Source organism: Dipteris shenzhenensis, chromosome 15 (genome assembly GCF_047967505.1).
Source record: "Dipteris shenzhenensis isolate YYH24624 ecotype China chromosome 15, Dip_SZ_1.0, whole genome shotgun sequence".
Lineage (NCBI taxonomy): Eukaryota > Viridiplantae > Streptophyta > Polypodiopsida > Gleicheniales > Dipteridaceae > Dipteris > Dipteris shenzhenensis.
In genome coordinates, this window is record NC_141610.1 from 47,108,550 (window position 1) to 47,125,558 (window position 17,009).

General features: G+C 45.5%; 1 protein-coding gene across 1 annotated transcript in view; it reads right to left on the minus strand.

Annotated features, from left to right (window-relative positions):
- LOC147893904 (uncharacterized) overlaps window positions 1–17,009 on the minus strand; it is a 97,177-nt gene that overhangs the window by 66,223 nt on the left and 13,945 nt on the right. The window lies entirely within an intron of this gene.

Genomic DNA, 17,009 nt, shown 5'->3' on the forward strand with positions numbered 1-17,009 from the left:
ACAACCTGTATAGGAGGATATCTAGGAGCTGAAGGAGGTGGAGAGTACCCTGGAGATGCCGAAGGTGAGGGGTAAAATTCTCTCCAAAGATGGACAGCAAACTCTTGAGGAATATCGGGTTCTGGGTATCTTCGTGTCTCGTGGAACACAACCTGGACTGTGCTGAGGAAGTAATGTAACTGAGGTGCCTCACGCAGAAGGTATAGGATGTGGTCCAAATCACTAGGAGGGCACGTGACACAGAAGACCCAAGATGCAAAAGCTCCGAAATGGGCTGGTTGTGCAATCTGAACACGATATTGTGTGGTAGATGATGCCTGAGGTGTCCTTGAAATGCCGGGTGAATTACCAGGGGTTTCCATGCTTTAAGGGAGATTCTTTCATTTACTGTAATTTGATAATGACAAGAGAATCCTTAAAAGCAGAATGGAAAGACTCCACCTGGCAAGGAGAGCAGGCTATCAATGGCGCAACAGGCTGCAGGTACCCGATTCTGGATCGCAATAGGGGCTGGGGCACCAGGCTGCTGCTGTCATGGCGAAAATCTGTTTGCAGGCTGTTTGGCGACCGAAGGGCTGGCTGGCGCTGGCTCACGTTGCAGGCTGGAAAAGAGCAGGGCTGCAAAACCAGCGAGGCTGCAAAGGCAAGGAATCTGGCAGCGAAAAAGGCAAGGGCTGGCAGCAGAAGTGGCACGGCTGGCAGCGTGATGGCACGTGAAGGCGGCAGCAGGATGCGTGGGCTGGCAGCAAGATGGCGAGGGCTGAAGGCGGGCAGACCCTGCATGGGCTAGCAGCGCAATGGCGAGGCAAGGCAGGGCAGCGAAATAGCTAGGGGCTGCGCAGGTAGGCTGAGCGAAATGGCAAGGCTAGGGGCTGCGCAGGTAGGCTGCGATATGGCGAGGGCTGAGGCGGGCAGCGAACCTGCGCGGCTGGCAGCGCAATGGCGAAGGCTGAGGCGGCTGCTGCTGCGTGGAGATCCGTACGGTGCAGATCCATACGGAACGTCAAAGAGGTGCGCCTCTTTTTCGTTGGGGGCTGCCTAAGGTTGGGTAGTTGCCCAAAAATTAATTGGGGGGTTTAATTAACCCTAGGGTAGCTAGGGTAAACCTAAGGTTAGGGGCTGGGTTTTTTTTTTTTCCATTTTAACCCCTCTAGGTACCCTTTTATAGGTGCTTGGTGCCTAAAAGGTGTCCCTATTCGAAGGGGTGTGACCCTTGGAATAGGTGCACCTTTTCATGAAGGGGTGTGTCCTTGTTTTTAAAAGGGGTGTCCCTACATGAATAGGTGTGTCCTTTTGTCCACGATGGGGTGTGTCCCTTGAATGAGGAGTCGAGGCTCCTCATCAAAAGGTGTGTCCGATGGTGGAAAAGGTGCGTCCCTTGGTTTTGGGACAGCCCAAGCACCTGAAAAGACACGATTTTTGTCGTGTCCATTCACATCAACTCGTGATGTGTGGGAGATGGAGAGGCCATAGATGACTTTAGGCAGGGTTGGCGCTTAAAATTTTTACGCTCATCCTCTCCATCTCTTCCATGCACGATGTGCACGGGTATCCTTCTAGCGGAAAAGATGTATCAGATCGGTGCTAGAAGGTGGGGGGCATTTCCTACAGGCAGGAGCGAATTTTGCTCTGATACCACTGTAAGAAATCCTAGATTTACTATATTTAGAAATGTGCTAAGGAACAGAAAGGAGACTGAAATAGCAGAGAACAAGGAATAATTGTATTGCTTGAATGTCTGTAGGGTATCTGTTGTGTGTCATCCATACAATTGGGCCTCTCTTATATAGAGAGTGAAGAGTCACACATGAAAAGGTGTGTACTCCAAAGGGTATGTGCATGAAGAGGTGTGTACCCCTTGTGAAGGGTGTGACCCTTGATGAGAGGGTACATTACAATAGGAATGTCTCTTCAATAGAGTGTCTCTTGTGAAGGGTTGTGCCTCATAGGAAGTGTCCCGTCGAAAGGGCAAGGGTTGTGCCTCATAGGAAGTGTCCCGTCGAAAGGGCATACCCTTCCACAAGTGTCCATTCATCAAACCATCCGTAAGTCTAGAAATAGAGAAAGGAATACGTCACAGATCGTGATAGAGTAGGACATTTATACCATGGATGCCCTCGCTTACGTTTCTTACATCCGAAACATTTACCCTCCTTAATTAGCTTTTTCTTCTCATCATAAGGAAGGAAATGCTATCCATCCAGGACGTGATTGGTTGTTAACATTTTGTACAATAGCGTTCTCCTTTCCTTTGTTGAAGGGTTTACGAGGATTCGATTTCCTCTCACCAATCTCAGCCAATTTAGTGAGGTCTTTCAAGGTAGTTGGGTTGAACATTTCAACCTCATACCTCACTTTCGGGGTTAGGGCTGCTAACTACTTATTCCTTCTGTCATCCTCGCTCTTCTCAGGTAACTCTAAAGAGAGTTTCCAGAACCTAGCTGTAAATTTAGCGTTACTCTCGTTTTCAAATTGCCTAAACCTTTCCCAGTGGAAGGTCAATTCTTCTTCATGCCTCGAAGGCATGAAAGTGGCCTTAAGCTGCTCTACAAATTTGGACCATTGAAGAATAGGCTCTTTTCCCATTTGTGATAAGGACCACCACATCAAAGCATCCTTCTATAGATGTAGTGTGGCAAGAGCAAGCTTCTCGTGGTCGGTCTTATCTTGATGGAAAAAATATAGCTCAAAATGGCGAATCCAATTGAGGATTTTATCCGCCTCTCTTGCTCCATCATACTTTGGGAATTCTATTCTCTCTCGGGGTTGGAATTTTAGCTCTCTTTGAGGGGGTACTTAAATCTTCATCCCCAAAATTCAGTACTCTCTTAGTCCCAAATTTTGTCATAATGGACTGTGCTAAGCTGAGAAACCAACTTATCAATGGGGGACTCCTATCTCCCTCTTGCACTTGGATTATAATCCATGTGTACAGGATTTTGAGTTAAAGGCATAAACTTAGCGCCTTGCTCTTGGATGGACTCGTTTCTCCCTTTATTCCTAAAGGAAAACTCCCTATCAAAAGATTCTTGAAGGAGAGACGAAGGCAATTCTATACGTGGGTTATCATACTCAATATGTGTGTAACTCTCTTCTTTCCTTTTAGTAATACAAGAGAGAAAATGACTTGCTGTAATTTCAGAAAAGGGGTTTATTTTACAGCAAAAGCCAAGTATTGTAGAGTTGGTGGTACTTATCCAACTCCCACTTTGCTTGTGTCGAAAAACAACTTCGAATGACCTCTTCTTCCTTCTCTTGCCAGCCTTCTGTGACGAGCCTTCCAAACTGGCCCTTTACAGGCAAACTTCTTCTGGGCTGTTGCAGCGGGCTTCAGTTTGCGCCAACCAAGGCACTATTGCGCGCAGGAATCTATAGGCCGCCCTTCGGTGTCCCGTGACCTTCCTTTCGCAAGCCTCTTCGCTCGCGCACAGCGTTTGCACGTAGCGCTCTTCTTGTGCCTTCCGTGCAGCCTTCCTTCCACGGCTCTCTTCCACGCAGTCTTCTCGTGCGCTCTCGCCCTCTGTCCCGCGCACCCTCTTGCTGTCCCAATCGTGGATTGTCACTGCTCTGATACCAAATGTGAAGAACCAACCTTCTCAAGAATGCAAATGTGTGCAATGTGTGCAATGCATGCAGAATTTGAATGCCGATTGGCCCTCCATCGAATATTTGGTCTATCTCACCCTTTCGGGATCAAGTAAATCCATCCTCGACTCAAAGACTATGCAAGCGCACCTGAATCAAAGATCTCTTGGTATGCCAACTAAAGAGGGGTGAGAATGTGCTCCCAGAAACAATGAAACAAGGCCGAGGTCAATCCATCCTCTCCCGGTCACTTTTGGGAAGGGAGGGCTTGAAGGGCTTCCCAAAGCTTATCATCCGTGAAGGGGTAACTGTCTACAAAGACTCGTCTGTACTACTGTCGCAACCTACGCCCAATCTACCTCACGTCCTACTGCGGTCCCGAGGATGACTCCTCGGACCGGAACAACTACCGATAAAAGTCCATTGTTCGCCCCAGGATCTCTTGAGGGTCCATGTGCAACTATCCCTAGGGATCTCGTAATCACTGTGGAGCTGGGACCCAATTGAGCATGGCCTCGTGATCTGGAAGAACTGTTTGGTTATCCTGTCTCCATGTTGTACCCATATCGCCCTCGTGGAATGGCAAGAACACCCAGCCCATCTGAGCTCTGTGTCGTGTACCTCCAACCTTGCGCACTCATAATAGTCAATGAGCCACTAGGAACCCGGGTCCTTCTCTCTGAGTCCCTCTATGGAAGCGAGATCTTGTCTCAAGGTGCACTCGCACTCCTGCAGTGCAAGCCCCCATCGCACGTCCTGGGACTGCAACTCCTTTCTACTCCGAAGGATTGCTTCAGCAACCCACGAAGACCAACCCTCAATGGGTTCCATCTCAGGCTACTGCCTCCGACCATACCTCCGGGCCCTTCCCCGAGACAAGATGGTGGACTAAGATTTCTGCCGCTGAAAACATGTGCTTGTAAACTAGAAGGAAGCCCACTAACCGGCCTACCACCACTCTTTGAAGATCCTACCGAAGAATGAGGTATTGTGGCTGACTTCGTGCATAGTCATGTAGTCCATGCACGTTCCAACTCACTATGGTCCAACTCATGGGGAGGCGGCGTGAGCAAACAGAGCTCTCTTATGCAAAAGAGCCTGCAAAACAATCTCGGATCGCTAGGATTTCGACAAAGGCTTTGAGGTGGAGTAATCTATGTCCATTCGACGCTGGATCAAGGGCATATGACTAGAGTCACTCCGACCTTCGAAGCCAAGTGCATCATGAAGGAGCATCTCACTGGTGTAACAACCAATGTGTGACTTGCGTAAACTACACCTCAAGTCCCACTCTGATCACTGCCATGCCCATGCCTACTCCACATCTCTCAGGAGAGAATCCAAGCCGAAAGATGGCTGAGTCGCCATGCGTGAGCCAAACATCCAGACCATGGGCACCCATCCACTCCGCAATCATATGAAAAATCTGCTCTTTCATCATGCGTTTGAAGAGGGTGGGAGCCCACTTCCCTTCTCTTGTGGAGGAAAAGTTGAACCCCCAAAAGGTGTGAGTGTGGGACCCTACCATCCCAATGGATCCCCCTTTGCGGGGGGCTGCAAGATTATAACCATCATCTCAAGCCCCAAGGGGTACTCCTCAAGGATCTTCAAGTAATTCCACAGTCCCAGCCCAACTCTCTGGGCAAGGGTTGACTAGGGCAGGGCTTCGGACCTACAGACTGAGAAAATAAGCCACCTGCCACCGGAGTCCGCGATCAGGCTGAGTCCTACAACGAAGTGGAAGAGGCTTCTGGCTCTGATGAGGAGTGTGTGCTCACCCAGAGGTATACTTAGATGAGGACCTTACACCCCTACATGTGGAGGAGAGGTGTACCCTCATATAGCAGTGGGATGTCACCCACAAGGAGGAGAAATGAGCAGTCGTTTGAGAGGCACAGCTCTTGACAGGTCCCCAACGGGCATCTGCTGGCCCCCCTACATAGGGGGCAGGGTCTATGAGATTCAGAATTTGACAAGGAATTGCCTTGGTTTGCCCACCGTTCTTCCCACTCAATAGGCCTCCTCCCATTTAGTGGCTGAGATGTGCATTGCTTTTTGAAAGACGTTGATTAGGACCTGTTCTATATCCTCATCCTCTTTTTCTTCTACTCCCACAACGCAGAGATTAAGTGCCTTCTCCTGCTTCTCCTGCTCTCTCAAAAAAATGCAATTTCATCCATTTTCCTTTTCACTCCACCATCAATAGGGCAAATGATGTCTTGTGTTTGCCGCATCTGGGTTCTTTGACTGTTTCTTGGTGTTGCTGGATATAGAGCTCCTTATGAAAACTAAACATCTTTACAAAGATCCTTCATAGCTTCCAAGTTCTTCATAATGTTGCACATGCAATGGCATTAGCCTATGATCTTCTGAATAAACAACATTTTTTTTCATTGGACTGTGTTGAATCCAAAAATGAAATGCGGGTAGAATTTTTAGCCTTCTCATTTAATTCTCATGAAGCAAGTGTTGCAGCCAGAAGATATCCTTCCACATCTTCAAGGCATGGATAACAAGGTTGCTGGAATGAAGTACTTTTAACACTTTGATGATTAGTATAAATAATATGCTTTTGAAGCTTAAAAAATGTATGCTTCTCCCATAAGATATGCTTCTGAAGCATAGGTCTTGACTCACCTTTTCTACAATGTTCATTGCATAAAAAAGTCCCTAGACAAACGCTCTGGAAGAAAGTTGGGGTCATGGGCAAACAAAGGAGGTCCTAGAAAATCGACCCGAATCCCAACAAGATCCTGGTTGGGAGTGTCAACTACCTTCTCTTCTCTAGCCTTATCTTACGTATCACGGGAGTAGCACCTTTCTTTTCCTCCCAGCCAATTCTGCCAAGACTCCCAAGCAAGAGAGATAGAGCTATCTTAGAAATCACGTAAAATCCAATCCTTATCATCTCTCACTAGCCTTGACAGACCCCATTTCCCTAGATAGATCTAGATGCCACATGTCATCCATATAGGGCCTTCCTAATGCAACATTTCACCCCTCTCTTGGGATGCATTTAATTCCTTGCCCCTAGGCATAATCTTTGCACTAGGCCCTTGGTCTCAGATCTATCTAGTCTGGTGCTATCAGCCCTCACCTAGGACCTTGACATTAATCCCTCCCGATCATTTACATAAAGCGCAAACACACATATTACAAAGATAGATCCTATAAGGGAAATGTCGACTGATTCTTCCAAGGTCATGCTACCTCGGCTAGAGCGTAACATTCCTTCCCTCTTCAGACATCAGCGTCCTCGATGATAAAGTCTGGGAACACTCTCCGCAACTGATATACGGATTCCCAGGTAGCTTCGGATAGAGGCTGACCATGCCATGCAACCAACACCGTGGGTATCTTCCGATTTCGTATTTGCATTGTTCCTCGGTCCAGGATTCTTGTTGGTTTGCGCCTTGCAATATCCTCTATCTCCTGAAACAAAACCACACCTTCGATTAGTGAGTCACCAATATGTAAAAATTTCTTTAAACGTGAAACATGAAAAACCGGGTGCACCTTACACCCCTGTGGCAATTCTAATTTATAGGCTACACTGCCTATCCTCTTTAGAATTAACCACGGCCCACAGTATCGAGGTGATAACTTAGCACACTCTCCTGAAGTCAACGACTTCGAGTGTGAAGGAATTCTGAGAAAAACTTTTTCTCCTTCTTCAAATACTCTTAGAGACCGATTTTCATCCGCATACACCTTGGCTCTATCCATAGCCTGACGGATATTAGCTCTCGCAAGTGCTAGCATCTCCCGCATCTAAACTACAAAGTTCGCGGCACTAGGCACTTTCTGAGGCACTCCAACTATAGTTGGATTAGCTGGTCTATAACCATAGTTCAGTTCAAACGGACTGAACCCAGTAGATGAATGTTTCCTATCATTGTAGGCAAACTCCAACAATGGCAACCACTTGTCCCATGTATGTTGCCTCAATGACACATATGCCCTCAGCATATCCTCTAAAGTCTGGTTGACTCTCTCCGTCTGACCATCCGTCTCAGGATGATCCCCACTACTCATTCCTAACTCAGTCCTCAGTGTCTCAAATACCGCTGTCCAAAAATGACCGGTAAATCTGACATCTCGGTCTGACACTATGGATCTAGGCAATCCATGCAGACGAAATATATGTCTAATGAACAAATCCGCCACTTGCGGGGCACTAACAGACTCTCTAGTCGGAATGAAGTGAGCCATCTTGGTTAGACGATCAACCACCACAAGGATAGAATTATATCCTCCTTGTGTTGCAGGTAGTCCTACAATAAAATCCATGGAAATGCTCTCCCACTTACTTAGTGGTATTTCCAAGGGCTGTAAAAGTCCGGGTGGCTTCACCCGCTCGGCCTTACTTACCTGACACGAGAAACACCGTGTCACATATTCATGAATATGCTTTTTCATCTTTGGCCAAAAGAAATCTCGCTTCACGAGATCATATGTCTTCTCGACTCCTGGATGTCCCGCACACGGGCTATCATGGCATTGTCGAATGACTCTCTGCCTGAGATCATTCTGACTAGGTACTACAACCTTGCCATTTCTAACTAGCATACCATCCCTTATGGCATATCTTGCATAAGTTTGGCCTTTTCTGGATGCCAGGTCATCCTTTTCATTTTCCCCGGGTTTTAACACATGAGCCTTAGGCCATAAGCTCTGACAAACTCATCCACTTTTTGAGTTTCTCTGATCTCGGTCATTAGAGCACTCTCTAATACCGTGAAACTCAGGTTGTGCATAATGCGAGACAACGCATCAGCAACCTTATTGTCTTTACCTCTTCGGTACCGAATCGTTAGATTAAACTCCTGCATGAGCTCTGCCCACCTAGCTTGGCGGCCCCTCAAGTCAGGCTGTTTACAGAAATGTTTCAGAGTATCATGATCCACATCCACATAAAACTCTGAACCATACAGATAATGCCTCCATGTTTTCAAAGCATGGATAACAGCATACAACTCCAATCATACAACTCCAATTCATGAGTTGGCCAATTCCTTTGAGAGGGAGAAAGCTTCTTGCTTTCAAAGGCTACTGGCCTTCCCTCTTGAAGGAGGACTGCTCCTACCGCAATGCCACTTGCATCGGTTTCTAGGAACAACGGTTTCTGGGGATCAACTATCTTTAACACCGGTCCTGAGACCACAGCTTGTTTTATGGTGTTAAAACTTTCTTGTTGATTCTGTCCCCAAATAAAAGGTACTTTATCGGAGGTCAGATCAGTCAATGGCGATACTATTTCGGAATATCCTTTGATATGCCTTCTATAAAACTGGACAAATCCCAAGAATGATCGCAACAACGCGGTCAGACTCTGAGGGATTGGCCAAGTTAGTATCGCAACCACTTTCTTCGGATCCATTTCTACCCCCTGTGGAGTAATTATGAACCCCAAATATTCAAGCCTAACCATACACAGTATAGTTTTCTTTTTATTCACGTAAAGATTGGCTTTCCTCAAAGTACTGAACACTATCCTTAAGTGTTCACGATGCTCAGTAATACTTTTACTGAATATCAAGATATCGTCAATGAAATGTACTACGAACTTTCCGATATACGGACGTAGTAAATCATTCATAAGCATGACGAAGGTCGCTGGAGCATTGGTAAGTCCAAAGGGCATTACCAAAAACTCATAATGACCAAACCTGCTTCTAAAAGCGGTTTTATGCACATCCTCAGCTCTAATCCGGATCTGATGATAGCCGCACTTAAGATCTATCTTGCTAAAAATCACGGCTCCATGTAGTGCATCTAGCAAATCATCAATCCGAGCCATCGGATACCTGTGCTTAACAGTGATATTATTCAATGCTCTGTAATCTATACAGAGGCGAAACGTATCATCCTTTTTTCTCTTTAATATCACTGGTGAAGCAAAAGGTGAGAAACTTGGTTGAATCTGCCCCAACTTGAGGTATTCTTCCAGTTGCCTACGCACCTCCGCTTCTTCAGTAAAACTCATCCTATAGGGAGGTCTATTTACAGGTTCTGCCCCCGGGATCAGCTCAATCTTATGCTGAACTTTCCGCTCTGGAGGTAACCCATAAGGTAGTTCATCCCTAAAACATTCAGAGAACTCCTCTGTTATAAGATTAGCCAGCTTGGCCATCTCACCACTTTGCGTAACATCAGTGCTAGCCGAAGACTCATCCGCCGACTCTACCGATGCTGTGCAAAGGTATAAAAACTCTACTTGAGCCTTTCTGATTTCCATCACGGAAACCAACGGTCCTTGAGGTATATCTCTTTCACCTCGTAATACATAAAGCACATCATTCATCTTGAATTGATATACGTGCTTTTTCCAATCAATGGCTGGATTCTTCCTAGAATGCCATGCCATTCCCAGGGCTATATCCGCATGAGCAAGCTTGGTTATTTCAAAATCAAGCTTCTCAGCATAGTCTTGAATCCGAAGCTCCAACTGGGTAACCCTTTGGTCCCATACTTCAGTTGAACTTCCATCAGCCATCCTAACTGTATACGCATAGTCAGATGGACTTGTCTTTAATTTCAGCCTCTTCACGAGCCTGGAGTTAATCACATTGTGAGTTGACGCTGAGTCAAACAACACAATGACATTATGACTGGCCACTTGCCCTTTCATTTTGATTAACTCCGTATCATTGAAGGCTGTATACCCCGTTGCTGCGGGCTTAGATAGGATGTTATCAGGTGCACTCGTCACTAACTTAGTAACAGACACACAGAACAAACAAGGTACTAACCTCTGAGAAGATCCCGCTAGCTGAATCTGCATCTCTTCCGCTCTGGGACTTCCCTGCATCTCCACGTCGCACTCTGAGATCACCATCTCAGCCATCCGACGATCTTTATTACGTGGACAATCTCTCCACTGATGAGGTTGAACGCAACCAAAGCATAAGCCTTCTCTCCTCGCTTTTTCCCGCTGTTCTGGGTTCAAGGGAGACTTAGACCAAGCCCGGGCTGCCATTGGAGTTACTTTCCTCTTCACTCCAATGGTGGTACTTGGTTTAGGAGTTTCAGCCGGTCTCGCCTGCTTGGCTTGACCACTCGGCTGCGAACCACTCCCTCTACTAGCCCACTTCTTCTTAAACCCAGACTTCTTCGGATACCCATACTGGGTTCCGACCTGTGCAAACCCACTTGGCTTGCTGCCCTTGGCATCCTCGTAGTTCAGGGCTATAGCTATTGCATCATCTAGCGTGTTCACGTACTTAGCCCGAACTTCCATTTTTATTCGATCATTCAATCCAAATATGAAATCTTTCACTTGGATTGATTGAGGCAGGGGTTCGTCAACCTTCATTACACTCTCTCGAAACTTATCAGTGTATTCTGCCACTGATAAATTCCTCTGACGAAGGTTCCTATATTGATCCCAAGCTCGGGATGCCTCGTCAGGAGGTAAGAAGTGTTTCCTGAACTCTCTTTTAAACCCCTCCCAGGTAGTGGATGCTATGCCATCTTTTTGTTGTTTAATCCACCACCGATCCGCCGCCTCACTAAACATATGGGTGGCCTCGCGGATCTTTTTGATGTCATTTCTGATCTCACAAATGGCGAACGCCTCGTCCCATTTGTGTAACCAGGTCTCAATGACATCGGAGCTACGGTCGTTCATCCGACCAGAATACTTTTCCGGTCTGTAATTAGCAATATTTGGCACTTTAGCCTTCCTAGGCTCGACCGTATGGACACTAGACTTTCCATTGGAGCCTTTCCCTTCTCTTCTCGAGAAGGTCTGGCAGACATACTCTGTAGCACTCTCCTAAGTTCAGATTGCCCTGCGTTGGCTTGTAATTGCTGCGCTAACAATTGTTGCAAGGCATCCTCCAGCAATGCAATCCTGCCAGATAAAGTGTGAGCTACTGGGCGCGATCCCTGCTGGGTCGGCCGGACTCCTGATTCACCAGGGTCCCTCCTGGAAGCTCCTTCTTCTGCTTCCATTTAGTTCAGTAGGTGGTTTGTTTTGGGGCTTTTTTTTTTTTTTTTTAAACACCCCTAGAACACTGTAATCACAAGCTGACACAATTCAGGGTACTGACACTCTGAACACAATTCCCTATACTAGGGAATTCCTGCAATCCCACATTCACACTGATCAAGCATTTAATACAGGCATATATCACAGATGGCGCTTTTCCCTATACTAGGGAAATTCCTGCAGTAGTCTAATTCTAACTGAAGCACACAGGCATCTGCTCAAGCATAATTTGTTCTTGCTATAGCATCATCAACTGCGACCTCTGCCAAAACCACAAAAGTCTAATTGCTTCCGACAAAACAGGAATAACGAAAACCAAAAGGAAAATAGATAGAGTGCTCCCTGGACTTCGAATCCCACAGCTTGCAGCCCGAGCAATTTGCAATCAACTAGCTACAGCATATAAGCGGAACTGGTGGCCAAAAAAAAAAAATCCCAACTACGAACTGTCTACGTGAGCTTGGAGGGCCAAGGCTACGGCGGAACAGATGGCGGCGTGCTGTCAACCATATTCAATCGTCACAGGTTCTCAAATCCCCCGTACTCCAGCCTGCGCGTCGCCCTTCCACAAATCTCAACGAAGACCACCACGTTCCTGCGCTCCGTCGTTCTGCGCCATCTACCACTAACTTCGTCGAATGACTTATGTAAACTCCTTAGACACCACCCGTGGCCCAGCAAGGCCTTGTGACTGTGCATACCAGGTCCATCACGGACTCACACGACCTTCGGATGGATGCCTGCTCACGCAACGGTCAACGCTAATCCTTGGGTAATTTGTCGAACATCCCGTTCGTGAGTTCCGGCATACGCCATCAACCCGTCACTGCACGTCGACCAGCCCGCCTTCAATTGTGGCGCTCTCGCAATACCAATTGTCACCAGTCCCTGTTCGTGGGCGTCGCCGAATTCCCAGCGGTTCCACCAACCTGCTATCCGCCACCAGCTTATGGGACCCCCAGGCTCAAGCCACCATTCAGAAGCCTCCGTTCGTCACGTCGCAGCATCACCGGGTCAATTCGTCGATTGGCGCTGCACAGCTTCTTTACGTCCTCTCCGCCCTCTAACCTAGGCTCTGATACCAACTGTCAACTACCTTCTCTTCTCTAGCCTTATCTTACGTATCACGGGAGTAGCACCTTTCTTTTCCTCCCAGCCAATTCTGCCAAGACTCCCAAGCAAGAGAGATAGAGCTATCTTAGAAATCACGTAAAATCCAATCCTTATCATCTCTCACTAGCCTTGACAGACCCCATTTCCCTAGATAGATCTAGATGCCACATGTCATCCATATAGGGCCTTCCTAATGCAACATTTCACCCCTCTCTTGGGATGCATTTAATTCCTTGCCCCTAGGCATAATCTTTGCACTAGGCCCTTGGTCTCAAATCTATCTAGTTTGGTGCTATCAGCCCTCACCTAGGACCTTGACATTAATCCCTCCCGATCATTTACATAAAGCGCAAACACACATATTACAAAGATAGATCCTATAAGGGAAATGTCGACTGATTCTTCCAAGGTCATGCTACCTCGGCTAGAGCGTAACAGGGAGGGACGGCAACTTTGCAAGCATAATATGATTGTGGCCCACCTAAACATCAAACAGTCCATAGCCTTCATCAAACAGTAATGTTTAGGCATCTCTAGCTTGTGTCCTCGACATGGAGGCCCTACCAAGAGACATTGCCTGATGCAGCACATCCGCACTTTCTAGCCCATCTATGGTCTAGCCACTCACCTAGGGCATTTCAAACTTCTTATGGTTTTCTGCCCACAAAGGGCAACCCATAGGCTCATGCTAAAGCAGATGAAATTGGATGACAGCCACCATTGGTGTGAACGAGTTTCTTCAAAACCATTCAACATTGCCTCTAGGGAGGCTAAGCAGCCTAGCAGACTTGGAGGCATGTCCTCTCAAGAGAAACATCCTAAGCATGGTATCCTCGCTATTAGAGAGGGGAGAAACTTTTAAGTTTGAGGCCGAGAGTAGTTCAGAGGTCTAGCTTGAGGTAAATGTGCGGAAGACAATAGGCAGGAGCACAACCTAGGACATTTGGATTGACCCTTATAGCCTATTGATGGGAAAAAACACAATAGACCAACAATGTTCTTTGTAGGCATTTAACTTGACATTTGTCTACCTTGTGTTTAAGTTGTGAGCAAGGTTAGAATTTATAGGAAATATGAGTGTTGTGAATACTTCCATAAGACTTGGCCTCTAGAAGCTTTAGATTTGTGGATTGAGGTGTCCAGTTCATATTAAAAACAGTAACCCACACTATAGGCACTGAATCCAAAACCATGGTAAGCAGCCTGCAGGGGGCTGGTCCACAATACACTCTAGTAGATAGCTGATTACTCTACTATCAAGGAGGTCTTCTGCAAGATGGTAATGCGGTGGCTGAGAATAGGAAAGAAGAGGAAGTGGAACTTAATCATGATGTTTCTAAGAAAAATTTGTGGTTGAGTGTGATTCATGCCCCAAAGTATGGAAACACTATTTCCTTGGTATTGAATGTTTAGTCTACCGATCATCACAGTGTTACAGTTCTTTGTGACACAGAGAAGCATTTGCATTGGGTATAAATGTTTTAGCATCAAATTTCAAATTCGAAGCAGTAAAGGAAAAGAGACTGTGGTAGGGGGATGCTCTTTCTAGAAGACCTAATCTCGATGGCTAATCACAATGTGGTGGAGGTACAATTTGTTGAAAGAAACAAGGAAAAGTTATGGGGATGATCAAGACTTGGGGAAGATTTGGACAGCACTAAGAGATGAAAAAGGCCATGAAGACTATTATGTTCTAGATGATGCAACGCCAGATGTGTGTTACTTGTGAGTATCATGAGAAAAGTGCTTGAGGAATATCATAACCTCCTTTCACAATATATCTCCTAGTCTAAAGCAGCTCCAGTAGTGTTTCTATTAGCCCCGCATGCAAAAAGATGTCTAGGCATATGTTCCATCAATATAATTTATCAAAATGGTAAAATAGACAAAGGTAAGAGCCCAAGATCAATCCAGTCAATGCTATATCATGCTGGTCCTTGGGTACAAATCTCATGACAAGGGTATTTCAACCTCCACATGGTCATGATATTATTTGGACAAAGATCTAGGAAGAAGGGTCATTTCATTTCCTTTACTGTAAAAATGAAAACACAAACAAAAGGACAACTTTGCTGATTATGTATATATTTGTTCATTAGGGCAATCCAAAGTCTATAGTGTCAAGTTGAATGAGCAAGTTTCCTTGTAGATTTTGAAGAGCCTTGGTAGATAACTTGCAAAGAAGCTCCAATTCTCAAGAATTCTGTTTATGAGCACAAAAATTTGTTTTGGGGGGCGGGGCAGGGGAAGGGGTAGCAATTCAATCCAATCTTTCTGAATTATTCAAAGTAGGCCTTCACCAGTTTCTTTTCTTCATATAAAGGGCAAAGAATTTGCATCCTCAGTTCATTAAGGATCTTGAGACAGCCTGTAAAAGTGTACAAAGCAGATTATCCAATCACTAGAATGCCCACACATAAACACCATGTACATTGGGTGGTGCTGACATTTAGAAAGGTAAGACTTAAGACTCGGATTCGGAACCATAACATTTACATTAAGCTTGCTTTGAGATACTATTAACCATTCGAAATTTCAAAGAAAATGAATAAGTGTCATTACGTTTATGTTTGCCATCTCATTGGCAACTTCATCATGCCCATGCCAATTTGCTGGATCATTAAGTGGATTATCCTCAGTTTCAGATGAAAAACAAGAAGTTGAAGATGAAGCTGATATGTCCCCTCATAAAAGACCCTCATAAAAGACCTTGTAACATAAAAGATTTTAAGGGCAAGCACGTCCTTAAGCTTTGGCACTATCCCGTTATGATGGGAAAGTGAATAGGAGGATCTTTTAATAGTTAGTATTCTCAGCTCATCAATTTATATGAGAAGCAGTCGGTAACTTTGAGTATTGCTCCTTGTCAACTGAGGACAACTTATTTAGCTACAAAGAAATGTAATTCCAGTTATTATATATCCAACAACTTTTTGTTATCGACATATTTTAGATGTTTACATTTGTTTAAATTTTTTTCATTTAGTACTACGTTTGTGTGGAGGTTACCTTGTTACATGACTCTACACAACATGGTCACCAGTTTCAATTTAGAAGAATCGTGGAATTTGTGGCAAGCATGACACAATGTGGTCCACTAGATGTTGTAAGGTCTAATTTACCAATTTTCTGCATCATTACCAAATAAAGGTAGAAATACACCATGTAGCCATGTCATGGGCATGCCACAAGCCCATGGACATCTCATTATATCCCAACCAAGGCAAGGCATGTCGAAGCATTCGAGTAGGCCAAAAGCAGCCACAACCTGATGTCAGAAATTGTACAACCCATGTGGCAGCCATGTCGTTACCACATCATCACATGTGAGTAATATAGTTTCCCAACCAAAAATTATGCCAAGACGGAAACAAGATTGCAGGTTCACGTGGCAATTGATTAAAGCAAGGACACCAATAGCTGATGTGGCAATCGAGCATGTATGCAAAGCAATCAGGTCCCAAAAGTAGGTCTCTCCTAGGAATAATCGAGTCCGAGAGCTACAAATCAAGTCGTCCTCCTTCGAATCAATCATTCAAGCAGGATCATCCTATAAAAGTCCCTCGCCTCCCTCTTCCTCCTCATTAGAATCGATAGCAACCTTTTGCTCTTCAGCCCCAACAATGCCTTGTACATGAACTTCTCCTTCAGTCCTCTTCACCTCCCCAATGGAGGATCTAACCCCTCTTACCTTCTACCACCAACCCCGGCTAGCCATAGTCCATCCTTGTCCTTGAGGGACAGCAAGATTATGCAGCCTCTTTAATCAAGGACCTCACAATTGTATTCTTCGAGCACCTGGTGATTGCCAAGGCCACAAGTAATAAAGTAGTAGTTAGCATAACCCAAGTCTTCCATTGTTATTAGTCTACATGTATGATTAACATCATAAAATTCGTGTATGTACATGGGATCTATGTCTCTTGTTCCAAATTATTACTCATGCTTCTGCACTAAATAGATAGCACAAACAGTTTGTGAGAGAAAGATGTAGTCCTCATGCCCGTTACATTGGTATCATAGCATCAAAATCTTGCCCCCCTAAGATTGTGAGGAAGAAGCACAACATCCCAAGTGTCCTCTACCACATGTAGCCTCTCCATGACTCCCCTCCTTCCTTCAGCCTCGATAAGAAATTGACAACAACCAATGTGACCAAGCTAGTTATGGTGATGATACACTCTGAAAAGTCTAGCATGAGCATCTAAATGAACTCCAATCAAGATGAAGAGGCAGTGTCCACACCCACAATTGGACCAGCACTAAAAGTACCATCTGCCATGTTGACCACCTGTGCCAAAACATTGCACCTAGCTCA